The 13476-nt window shown below is 35.9% G+C and overlaps 1 pseudogene across 1 annotated transcript; it reads right to left on the minus strand.

Annotated features, from left to right (window-relative positions):
- Positions 1-925: 925 nt before the first annotated feature.
- LOC145058838 (zinc finger protein JACKDAW-like) lies at positions 926-3240 on the minus strand (annotated as a pseudogene). The gene is made up of 3 exons (XR_013686535.1): positions 2607-3240; positions 2134-2532; positions 926-2010 (listed from the first exon to the last, which is right to left on the minus strand). The product of XR_013686535.1 is annotated as a zinc finger protein JACKDAW-like (transcript).
- Positions 3241-13476: the final 10236 nt, after the last annotated feature.

A 13476-nucleotide genomic window follows, 5' to 3' on the forward strand; every position in this document is an offset into this window, starting at 1 on the left:
GGGACCAACAAATGTATTATTGTGGGGTACCTAAAAGAAACAATGAGATACTAGTTCTACAGCCCTTCCGATATCAAAGTGTTTGTTGCATGGAACGCTAAGTTTTAGAGAAAATCTCTTGTTACAAAAAGCTAGTGGGGCAACGTAGATCTCAAATAAGTTGAAGAACTATGAAATGCAACATCTTTTGAAAGCCTTAATGAATACAAGATGAGCCCCCACAAACAATTGCATAGACACCACACCAAACACAAAATCGTTTACAAATATGGTAGAACATCTCAAAAGGTTAATTAGGGGAATCATTTTGAGACCAATAACTACTACATGTAAGATCCAAAATATTGATAAATTGTTAGAAGTCATTAATGCTAATATGCACTAAATGATGGATAAACAAGTGTAAAACTGATTGATCATTCATCTCTAGCAAACATAATGGATGCAAATGAATTTTCAAGAAGAACACGGTCATAAACGATAATGACCGGACTTCTATGTGGTGGGTATATTATTTGTTTAAAATTGTTTGGGTATTTTTGCTTGACAAAATAGTTCGATAAGTTTTTGTGGACGTTGCTTGGTAAGAGGTAACATTCGTTTGTTATTCGGATCATGTATTTCATGATCATCCAATAAGTTATTCATTAAAAATGTTAATTCAACCAAAGTAATGACAAGATATTTGTAAGTATATGTTGTCAAAGATTATAAAATTAATTATTGAAGTCGTAAATCGTAATTCATAAACTATTAATACGAGAGAGAGAGAGAGAGAGAGAGAGAGAGAGAGAGAGAGAGAGAGAGAGAGAGAGAGAGAGAGAGAGAGAGAGAGAGAGAGAGAGAGAGAGAGAGAGAGAGAGAGAGAGAGAGAGAGAGAGAGAGAGAGAGAGAGAGAGAGAGAGAGAGAGAGAGAGAGAGAGAGTCACACACTGAACAGTAAATTTTGCATCAAAAGTTGTACACGAGGAGGATAGACAGGCAAGACCGAGATAGGTTTTCCCTAAAACAAAATTAAGAAAATTTTGTTTCTGCTGCAATAACACATGCATATGCAAACATATTCCACCTCATTGTATATCAATATTATTCCCCTCTTGTGACTCCTTTTGTCCCTTTCTCGTTCTCTTCCTGACATTATCATGTGTATTTCATGCATAATTGATAATTCTGATTAACCTTTTTCATATACTTGAATCATCTATTGAAGAAGTGAACTTGAATAGTTCTTGATGCAAATTAAACGATCTTCTTTCGTTCCTTCCTACCCCAAGAAATCTCTAGTCAGATCCCCATCATGAGACTCATTTGTAACGTTTCCTTTGCTTTGTTTTGTCCCAGTCGTTGTCATCATCATCATCAAATTCGTCATTGTTGTCGTTTTTCATAGAATTGAAGTTTGAGAGACTTGTGCTCATAAGCCCGAACCCGTTACTATCCCCTGGATTGCTACTTCTTGTCGAACCCATTTGAGCTGCCTTCTGTAATAGTGCAGTGGCGGACATATGAGCGGTAGTAGGTGGTGGTGGAGTGGAGGAAGTATCGTAGTTATACAAAGCATTGAGCTGCAATTTTCTCCTTTATTCTCTCCTTCCTCTTTCAATTGCAATCCAGAATACGCTGCCACCACAGCTTCTTGGCTTCCATTCAACCACTGCACCATTTCCGATGGTAGCATTCCACCATTGTTGGTTGTTCGAGCTTGATGACCCCAAAAATGACGAAGTGCTGGGTTTTCAAGATGGGGTTCGTTGCCATGTTGGTCTAACCATATTGGTAATCTGGGTTTTGCTCCATTAGCATCAAGATTACTTTCTAACATCCCACCACCATACATCCCAGGAAATCTCATACCCACGCCGCCACCACCACCCACCACCGTTCAACATCATCAACTCGTTTCGAAAGTTGAGATTTGCAGTACTTGACATCATAGGAAACGAAGCCATTCTTGAATTTTCTTCAGTTAAAGCATCACAAAATGCTCTATGCGTTATGAAACTATCTTTCCTGTTGTTCCACATGTATATGAATTAATACGCACATGTAAATTCATGGATTTTATATTTGAGGATCTAATTGAACAAGCTTTGATAATCGGAAAATTTAAATAAACAGAAACATATGATTTACCTTGAAAAGAGTGTTCCACAATCACACTTGTACTCTCTGGTACCACAGATTTTGCTATGGGCCTTCCAATCCGACTGAATGCGTACTTCTTCGAACACTTCTCGCACTTCCATTTCTTCTCACCATGTTTCCGGCTGAAATGCTTCTTAACTCCGGTAAGATCTCCGAGAGCCCGAGCTGGGTCGTGATGAACACAGGTTTTCTCCGGGCAGATATAAACCTTCTTTTTCACCACTTCCAGCTTGTTTCTTTGCTTAAGCTTCCATGGCAGATTGTGTCCTCTTCGATGAAGCTGCAAATTCTGGTCTCTTTGAAAACCTTTGTTACATATCTCACATAGAAACCGATTTGTGGCCATCAGAGATGTCGGAGATAAGGCTACTACTTCTGCATCTGGATCTAGACATAAAAAACGATTGTGAAACACTAGTCCATTAGCAAGTTGAAGTAACATCGAGTGAACTATGGCTTACCTGGTGTACCAGGGAGATTACGTTTTCGTTTAGCTGAAGTTGTAGAATTAGGGTTAGGGTTTGTGATGGGGTCTTGGATGAAAGCAGAAAGAGAAGAAGGAGATGATGAAAACCCATCACTAGACATCATCTTTGATTCCTCTGAAAGCTGGTTTCCGATCTAATATGGTGAAACAAAGAACAGAAAGTGTAAAACAGTAGCTAAATATGGATGAACAGATGGAGATGATGGTAGCTTAATTCTTCATTTCAGTTATGAAGATGATCCAAGTGAAAGTATGACCAAAGTGGATAGATTTGTTTCAAGTTTACGACCTTTTCATAGAATTCTCATATAGATCTTCGTCAGGTTTGGGTAACGTTTGAATCTTGATGGATGAAAAACCACACATGATAGGTAGCAAGAGAATACATTAGAGAGAGAAACACATAGAGAAGTTGTTTGTATGAGAGAGAGAGAGAGAGAGAGAGAGAGAGAGAGAGAGAGAGAGAGAGAGAGAGAGAGAGAGAGAGAGAGAGAGAGAGAGAGAGAGAGAGAGAGAGAGAGAGAGAGAGAGAGAGAGAGAGAGAGAGAGAGAGAGAGAGAGAGAATTTGGTTTGGTATGTAGAGATTCTTATCCTACACGGGTTGTGTAGAAAGTCGGTCAGCCATAGACTCTACTTGGACGACATCTTTCTCCATCAGTGACTCACTGGCATCATAATTATTACTAATAATCTAATTGTAAAGATAATTTTTAGAAAACAGTTGTACTTTTTATCAACAAAAAAGCAATTGTATAAAGAAAAAGAAAAAATATTAATACACTTGCTACTGAAACAAAGCCAAAAACAAACCGTAAGATAGTTACAACATCACATATTCCAATTCAAGTTCCTAGGGACTTTAGAACGATTCCTAATCTAATTAAAGACTAAGTTACTCGCATGTAAACAAAGTTTTTCAATCTTATCATTATGGAAGATAAAGAATATTTTGAATTTTGACATCAGTAGCGCCCACATGAACGCTAACGACCGTATCAAAAATCTTCAAAGCGAATTTGATAGATCCCACTCCAAGCAAAACGAGTGACACATATTTTTAATAACATTTTTTTATGTTTACTATATTATGTTTTTAATGATATATTTTATATGCCACTATAAAATTAATACATTTAATGGCACTTAATAAATTATATCACTAATGTTAATATTAATATTGGAATATAAAATTAAAATGCAACTAATAACTCTTTATTTCGTGCCATATACTTTTTTATGTCACTAAAGTTTAATCATATGTTTTACCAATTCTTTTTATGCCACTAAAAAAAGATGAATTCTCGTAACTTATTTCCCTATCTCCAAAATGAATGCGAGCTTATTGCTAAAAATATATGAAATTTGACGTTCGCCCTTTAATGTTTTATCATTTATTCTATCCTAATCGATCACACTTCATAGCTTAATCATACCACCATTAGAGACGGACCATCAAAACAGAAGTCGCATACCATCACTTTGCATCACGACATCATGTATGATTCCAATTTTCAACTCACATTCCTCAGCCTCTCTGTTGGTTAAACTTTAACCTCATCAAGCCTCTCCACTCGAAATATCTCTTCTAAACCCTAATTTTAAAGTCTACACACAGTCCACTATACATGGTCACATTTTTTTGGAAACTGTTAATTAAGTTTGACAGAATAGAATGATTTATTTTATCACTTTATTTGTGAAATCTATACCAAAGATCCTTAGTTTTTTTCTTTTCGTAGATCATTCTCATATTGTCTGTTTTTGGAATTTGTAACAATTCTCGACACGATTCCACTATTCCGGTGACTTTTTTCCTCTGTTGGTAATATGGACCATTGATTTAACATTATCTCTTTTGTACCAAGGAGTTTCTCTTTGGATGTTGAAGTTTACTGTTAAACTTATATGTTAGCTTGATTACCGTCAATGACTAGATTGAGACCTAACTCTCTCAAGAACAGTCACTTAATTCACATCAATAATTATGTATATATTTACTTGAATATTTGAAAGATACCTTGAATCAAGAAATTCGATCATGCAACTCTGAATGTTTTTTTGGGGGGAGAACACCACATTTTTTCATCTATTTTTCTATTTGATCTCTCTTACTCTATTTGGGTATATTTAACTCCCTATGTGTGTGTGTGTTTGTGTTTACAAGCATGAATGGTAGAATATGTTTTTCTCTTAAGCTTTTTTACTTATACTTGTAAAGTGGAATTATATGGTAAGTTTCTTTTATTCTTCCCCTTTTGATGATTTAATTTGATTAAAAAATTGGTGTTTCCATTTTTCATACAATGTTGTGATTATAAGCATCTAAATTGGAAAAATCATCCTGAAGTTTTAAGATAAGATTGTGATTGTATGTAATCTTCAGTCCTGACTTATATATTCTATATGATTTAGGTTACCCCTCAATTTTCACAAGACAACAAATAGTTATTTTCAATTATAGAGGATTTTAAACTCTAATATTACTTCTATGTAATCTTCTTTATATTAATTAGGACAAATACCATGTTGCAAGAGTGTATTTCCCAATCAACTTCAATTCCAAAGCATCTCGTTACATTTGTTCTGGTGGAAGTGGTCAAATTGTGAGAATATAGGATTTACATATATCGTATAAAGTGGTTAAAAGGTCACACAAACACAATAACATATATGATACAATTACAAAGATTAAAATTTAGCTTCCATTTGTCTTTGTGGTGATCTTATATTTCACAACCATGCATCAGGTGCCAATACTACTAAACACAAGGAATTAATGGATAAGTGTGTCCTCTTGTCCAACATTTTGGATATCACGAAACAATTAAGTGTTTTAGTTCTTATTGGTGTTTGTAATTCATGTACCTTTGTTTTTCTAATTGCGCTAGATGTTTGTTTGATGGTTTGAGCTCTCCGGTCTTAGGGTTACTTGATTATTTACAGATTAGTAGACACCTTTTTGTTCATTTATAGGATACAATTGGTCGGAACTTAAAGGTTTCTTTGCTAAAGTATCATTATGCACCAACTGATGGTGTTAGTTTTCACCCTCTAATGACAAAGTCTCTTTTTAACATTTAACTCGTTTAATCATCATTTTTGCATAATTATTTTGTTCTTTCTTATATAAGTTTGATTTCTGACAGATGATTGCTAGTGTGGGACTATAAAAAAAAAGATATACAATTTCGACTAAGGAATAAGAAGACCTTCATTTTTATACCCTATGAAGCACCATTTTCTTCATTGGCCTTATATGATGATGGATATACTTTATTATATGATGATGGACACACTTTATCAGGTGGAACAACTACTGGGCAGGTGATGTTTTATGATTTTTGTGTAAAGCCTCAAGATTTTATTGTTCTTCACACATATGAAAATTTTTAGTTAAATCTACCTTTATAAATCTTTTTTCTTGATTATTTATGTTTTATATGATGCTTACAAGTTGTAACAAGTTTATATTGGGAAGGATCAGAAACCAATATATATATATATATATATATATATATATATATATATATATATATATATTGCCATATGGTTTAAGCTTATACTATTTGTGGTTCTTGTTACAGGATGTAGTTACAAGAAGCATATATATACAACAATTTCTTTCTTTTCTCACCTTAATGCCAATATGTCAATCTAGTATGTTTCTTCTTATAACTATCATTACTCATTTGATATTGTTGTATTGTTTATTCATTGATATTTGTTTTGTGATTAGAGTGAGTTTAATAATTAGATATAGTTTTTTGGTTGTAAAAATCAATCTAAACTTTCAATTTATGCTTTTGATTTGGAATTTATGGCTCCAAAATCATAGTCATAATTTCTCCTTCCTCAATGAGACAATATCTTTTCTTGAAATATAAAGCTTAAGGGATTTATTTATGAATATGATACGTAGGTTTACCAAAATCGCTACTATATGAACTTTATTATTGTCTAAAATTTCCAAGTTAAGTTTAATTTAGTATCAAAAGTATGAGATAAAACAAGAAAGGATAATGACTAAAACATAACAAGATATTCTTAATAAAATATAGATATGAGTAAATACTGATGAAATTTATCACTCCCCCTCCAGATAGAGCATGGAGATTACGAATGCCTAGCTTTCCTCAAAAAAACATACATGCTCGACACTGGGAGTTTAGCAAAAATATCAGCTACTTGTTTTATAGTGTTGATGTATTCAGTAACATTTTCTTTACTTTCAACTTGCTCTCAAACAAAATAACAATCCCATTTCAACATGTTTGGTACGTTCATGAAAGACAGGATTATTAGCAATTTGCCTAGCATCCTGATTATCACTGAAAATTTGAGTAGGAGCATATTGAACCACATTAATTTCACTCAACAACCAACGCAACCAAAGAATCTCGCTTACAATGGTATCCATGGCTCTATATTCAGCTTTAGCAGAAGAATGTGACACATTTAACTGTTTCTTTGTTCGCCATGAAATTGGAGCTCCTCCCAACAAAACAAAATATCCAGTTTGAGATTGTCTAGAGAACTGACACCCCAACCATTCAACATCACAAAAGGAAGTAAGCTAAGACCTTCCATTTTTAGGAGTAGAATACCTTGTCCTGGAGTGGGTTTTAAGTAATGTATGAAAGAAATGGTAGCATCTAATTGTTTTTGGCGAGGATCAGAAAGAAATTGACTAAGTGAATTCATTAGATAAGAGAAGTCTGGTCTTATTACTTGTAAATACAAGATTCGGCCAACCAGTCAACGATATTAAGTATTATTGATAGGAAGCTATCAGTTTCCTGATCGAGTCGTAAATTTGGCTCCATGGGGAAGGCACTTTGTCAACACACCTGTTGACCACTATCTTTTAAGATATCTAGGGTATACTTTCCTCGACTAAGTACCAGCCCTTCTATTTTTTGACCTGCTTTAATGCCTAGGAAATACTTTAAAGGACTAAGATCTTTAATGCTGAACAGATTGTGTAGATGGATTTTAAATTCTTTAATTTTGGATTCATTATTTCCCATTATAATGACATTATCTACATAAATAAGGACCACGATGGAATAAGTGTTCATTTTGTAAATGAGAAGTGAATAATCAGCCTTGGATTGTTTGAAACCTATATTTAGTAAAGTACGAGTGAACTTTTGATACCAGTTTCTAGAAGCTTGACAGAGACCATAAAGTGATTTGCGTAGACGACAAACCCGAGTGTCTCTGTTTCTAGCAAGACCTTAAGGAATCATCATGTAAACTTCTTCTGGCAAGGCACAGTGAAGAAAGGTATTGTTTACATCCAGTTGATGAACAAACCAATTTTTATTGACTGCCATAACCAGAAAAGTATGTACAATGACTAGTTTTGCAACAGGAGCAACAGTCTCATTAAAATCAACCCTTCCATCTATGTAAAGCCTTTCGCTACTAGACAGTCTTTATAACGATCCACTTCTCCTATGGGTTTGAACTTGACTTTGTACACTCATTTTGAATCAATTTCTCGTTTTCTATGGGGGAAAGCTTCTAGAGTCCATGTTTATTTCGTTCTAAAGCATTGATTTCATTTTGCGTGGCTTCTTACCGTCATACATCTTTAGCAGCTTAGTGAAACGTTCTTGGCTCATCATGTTCAGTGATGGTAGCTAGATAACATTTGTGAGATCTGGAAAACTTTTTGTAAGAGATAAAATTAGACAAAGGGTGTACCGTGGAACCATCATGACTAGTATTGGGTCATGTGTGGTCTATGGTGGGAGGCAGTCTCATGGTAAAATAATTTAGATGCTTTGGTTGTGCCTTGAGCCTTTTACTATGCCATCTGAGTGTAGTGTTATTCAAGTGGTTATTTACAATAACACTTTTATGGGTTTCCATGCAACCATGGTCAACCGTTGGAGTGTCGTTTCCACTTGTAGGGGTGGAATTTGGAACTTGTTTATCACTCATTGATGGTTGACTACTCTATGTTTCTTGTTCTCCACCATGGTAGGCAAGGTCTGCTTCAGGTATTTTGACTTCGTCATCAACAATACTTGCAAATAGTTATTCTTTGAATTTTTTATGGAATTATATTTTTTAAAGGAAAGTTGCTTTCTTTGAAAACCACACATCTCGAGAAACATTTATTTTTTGATCTGCTAAGTCATAAACTCCATAACCTTTTTGACCTTAAAGGGCAACCAAGGAAGATTGAGGGTCTCCTCATCACTTTGAATTCATCTCCTCTCATCTTGACGTTTCTGACATAAGAAAGACATCCAAAGACTCACATGTGGTCATATGTGGGCTTTTGCTTGAACAAAATTTTGAATGGGTTTTTTTCTTTATGGATTTTGAATGAAGCCCGTTGATGATGTAGGTTGCAGTCATAAAATACTCCCCCCCTCCCCAGATTTGATAGGTAAGTTGGCCTCAAATCGAATAGCTCTAGCTACCTCATGGATATGTATGTGCTTTCGTTCTACAACTCCATTTTGTTGTGGAGTTTGGGCATATGATGTTTCAAGAATGATGTCATGTTTATCATAAAACTCTTGCATGAGATTAGAAGGGAACTCTCATCCGTTGTCACTTTGTAATCTTTCAATTTCTTTTCCAAATTAAATTTTTACCATGTGGTAGAAATTTGTCAAACATAACTAGCTTCATGTTTGTGCTTAATCAAATAAACCCAGATTGTACGGATAAAATCATCAACACTGGTGAAAAATAACGTGCTCCAGAAGTGGATGGTACATGGTAACTTCCCCATATGTTGCAATGTTTTAAATCAAAACAATCAAAGGTTTTTATTGAACTACTAGGAAAAGGTAAACAAGTTTGTTTATCCTTTACACAAGAGTCACAAAACGTTTTTTGTATGGAATTGTTGGATCTAGAAAAACACTCAATTTGAAAAAGCTTTTCTTCAGATGCATGCCCTAATATCTTGTGTCATTGCCCATCTTCTATGACTGACATCGCGACACCTCCACTTATTCCAGACTTCTTGTATGAAAGACCATCATTACACTCACATGTGCCTATCACTCTCTTCGAAACTAAGTCTTGTATAACATAAAAGTCATGAAAAAACGTCACACTACAATTGAGACCCTTTGTTAGTTGACTAACAGATAAAAGATAGGTTTTGAATGAGGGTATGCAAAGGATATTTTCTAATTTTAGGTACTTAGTTAAGGTAGTCATTCCAACACCTTCTACTAGTACATGCTCACCATTAGGAATGGTACCAGAATCATGGGGATTGTTGGGTTGCAGATTCGTTTAAGTATTGCGTCATTAGGCTCGGTTAATAGTCCAATAATTTTGTACTCCGGTTTGGGCCTGTCCAACCGTGAGCTGTTAGGTTTACTATATAAGAATATGCTTGCATGCATATTAGGTTAACGATCTAGAATACAATAGAGAGAATTACGATAGCTTTGATTTTCTTTATCGTTCCTGTAAACCTCTTAACCCTCTACAGTTGATGTTCTTGATCGAGCTCTTTTGAGGGTTGTTTTATAATCATTCGACACGTTTGATTCATTCTTGAGTTGTTTATTGTTTTTGTGTTCTTGCTGTTTAATCTTTATTTTACCTGTTTAAGATCTAATCGATCTTCAAGATTAAGTTTTAATCTCATCAATTGGTATCAGAGCAGGAGGCTGTGTAATCGATACACTTCTTTTCTGTGAAAAAGGTTTCAATTAGGGTTTTCCGCAATTACTGATATTTATTGAGCCGTCATCTCATTATTGACGTATCTTGATATTTATTGTTTTGCCCTAATCTGATTTATTACAAGTCTGATCTTTGAACAGGTTATTCGATCATTATGGACGAGTCGCAATCGAATCCCATCAATATTTCAAACAGCATTGGATCAAAAACGAAGATTCCCATCCTATACACCCACGATTATGAAGTCTGGGCGCATCACTTTGAAGATTACGTTATAGGATTTGAGGATAATGGATACCTCATCTGGGAAGCAATTATTTCTGGTCCGTTTTCTCATTCTGCAACTTCAAGGATTATTAAAACTCAAAAGGAGTATAATGATCTTCTGAAAGATGTTAAAGATATTGCGCAAGATGAAAAAGATAAATTTCAGTGTAATATCAAGGCGTTAAGATTGATCAGATTCGCCCTTCAGTCCGACACTTTCAGGTTGGTAAGCTCATGCACGACGGCAAAGGAAATTTGGGATAGGCTTCGTGAATTGTACTCTACAGACGAGGATCTTGAACACTCTATCCAAACCTTACTCTTGTCTGAGTTTGGAGAATTCAGGCAAGGAGCCGAAGAAACTGTGACCCAAACGTTCGATCGCTTCAATCATCTTCTCAGCAAGATGATCAAACATGACATCGAAAGGAAGCTTATTGAGCAGAAGGTTACGTTTTTAAATGGTCTAAGATCAGAGTGGAGAGCAGTGGTGTCTACAGTTAAAGCCCACGAGCAATTTAAATCATATTCCTTGGCGAAACTGGTGGGTATTCTCAAATCTCAGGAGAAGATTGTGTTGCAGGAAAAGAATGTGGTTTCAAGCCTAGGTTCGTTGGCTCTCTTGTCCAAAAGTAAAGCTGTAATGGAGGACGAAGACCTCAACTTGGAGGATTATGACCTCACGTCTGAAGATTATGCTATGATGGTATCTAACCCCAATAGGTTCATCAAGAAGAGATTCCCCAACAAAAAAACCGGAACTGGCAGGGGAGTTATAGTTCAGAAAAGGTTAAAGATGAACCGAAGGTTGAAGAGTCTAAGAAGGAACCGAAGGCAGAAGGTGATTCTGGAGTAAGCTGCTACTATTGTGGGGGAAAGAACCACTATGCAAAGGATTGTGTCCTCAAAAAGATGGCTGAAAAGGATGAGGAAAAGGATGAAGAAACTTTGCTGCAGAAAAAGCTTGATGAGATAAGGAAGAAGAAATCTACCGCTAACCCTTCTATGAATGCTCTAATTGTGCAGGGTTCGGTTGTTGCTGACGAGTTCGGTAGCGTGGAGTTTTGGTCAACCGATTCTGAAGACGATGAAGTGAGGAAGCCCTCTCATGGAAAAGCTTGTGTGGCAAAAGAGGAAAGCAGTGGAGGAAGGTGCTTGATGGTGTCTGACGTATCTCAGATGAGGGGATACAACACTGATGGTAGAAGCAATGAACCGAAGGAGCAACAGGATATGTGCTTTACAGCCAAACCGCTCAGCGTGCAGTTCAACGAGCTCGATGAACTGATCAAGAAGGTACAATCGGTTTTTGTTTCATTTAAAGTCCCACAATGCTCATATGAAAAAGAACTAAAAAGTGTTAATTCAAGAATTTCTCATCTAGATAGTAGTTTAACTCAAACTCGAGTCACCAATTCTAACCTAACTGATCAATTAAGCAGGGTGTCTTCGAAGAGTGAGGAACGACGCATGTGGATCGAATTGAAGGAGTCAGAATTAGTCAGAATAAAAGATGAAAACATTTATTTGCAAAGAGACAATTTAAAGCTTTTGAAACAGCGAAATGTTTTTTGTTTGATTGCTAAACGTCTTTACACTAATATTACTCAGCTTCACTTGGATTGTGAAATAGGACAAAAGATTCATCGCATGATTTTGCCCTTCCTTGAGTTTAAAGAGGATGAAATTGATGCTGAAGCTTATAATTGTGAGAGTGTGATATCATCTGATGACGTCAATCCGACCTATATGTATGGACTGGACAAAATAGAATCTTTCATTAAATCCAAGGACCATAAGGACATGCTCAAAAACCTTTTGGATGAAAATGATAGACTTAAACTGAGAACCGAAACCATACAAAAATTTGACTCTTTAAACTCCAACTTGAGCTCAGAAAACAAAATTGATGTTGAAAATGCATCTGAGCTTAATGAGGATGACAATATGAGTGAAATTTCTGTAAAGGACACGGTTGACTGCTCAGAATTTGTGAAAAGCGAACCTGAAAACCACAAGAATCTAATTTCAGAAAATTCAGTGGAGTTCTCTCGATTGTCCCAACAAAAGTCCCCGATCTTAGCAGAGAAAGCCGTTGTATATCAAAAGGTTAGGACCACTCCAAATCAAGTGTACAAGGTCACAGGAGTAACCGAACATCAGACTGCTGAACTCACAACAATTGTAAACGAAGACAATGCTGATGGATGCGATGAGTTCTTCTGGTCAGCTCCCATCGATAATGCTGATGAAACGGTAGGGTTATCAGAAAGGACCTCATGGAAAAGTAAAGGTAGATACGTACCAGAACCCTTGAACAAGCCAGATAATTTTGTGTGGTACGAAAGACATTCCTCAAGAAAACGGAAGTCCGGCAAAAGAAGATACTCCATCTAGTGAAACCTCCTCAGTTCAAAGTGAACCAGCCAAAGAGAAACCGAAAATGAAATCCAACCTCCATCATCAACCGAAGCAGATGAGGAATCAGAAACGTCAAAGGAATCAGAGATACAGGAAGAATCTCTCTGAAAGAAAACAGTTCTGGCAATCCCAGAATGCTTATTTTTCACATCAAGACAAGAACCTGAAGTATGAGAAAAATCCTGTTGAAATGCACGAGAGCCACAACAACCGAAAGCAAAGGTTCGGTTCGGAGAATGAATCCGACCAAAAGCAAAGGTTCGGTTCTAAGAATAACTTCAACCGAAAGCAAATGTTCGGTTCAGAGAACGAATCCAACCAAAAGCAAAGGCTCGGTTCTGAAATCAAAAGAGATCAAAACTCTAAGGTCAGTCCCACCAATGATCAAAAGCAAAAGGGTCACCTAGAGTCTCCAGCCAAGAAGTCATCTCAATCTAAGCCCTCTCAATCTCACTCATCTAATTCTTCTAATTCTTCCAATTCCTCT

Source organism: Lactuca serriola, chromosome 6, assembly GCF_051521515.1.
Source record: "Lactuca serriola cultivar US96UC23 chromosome 6, Lser_US96UC23_V15, whole genome shotgun sequence".
NCBI lineage: Eukaryota > Viridiplantae > Streptophyta > Magnoliopsida > Asterales > Asteraceae > Lactuca > Lactuca serriola.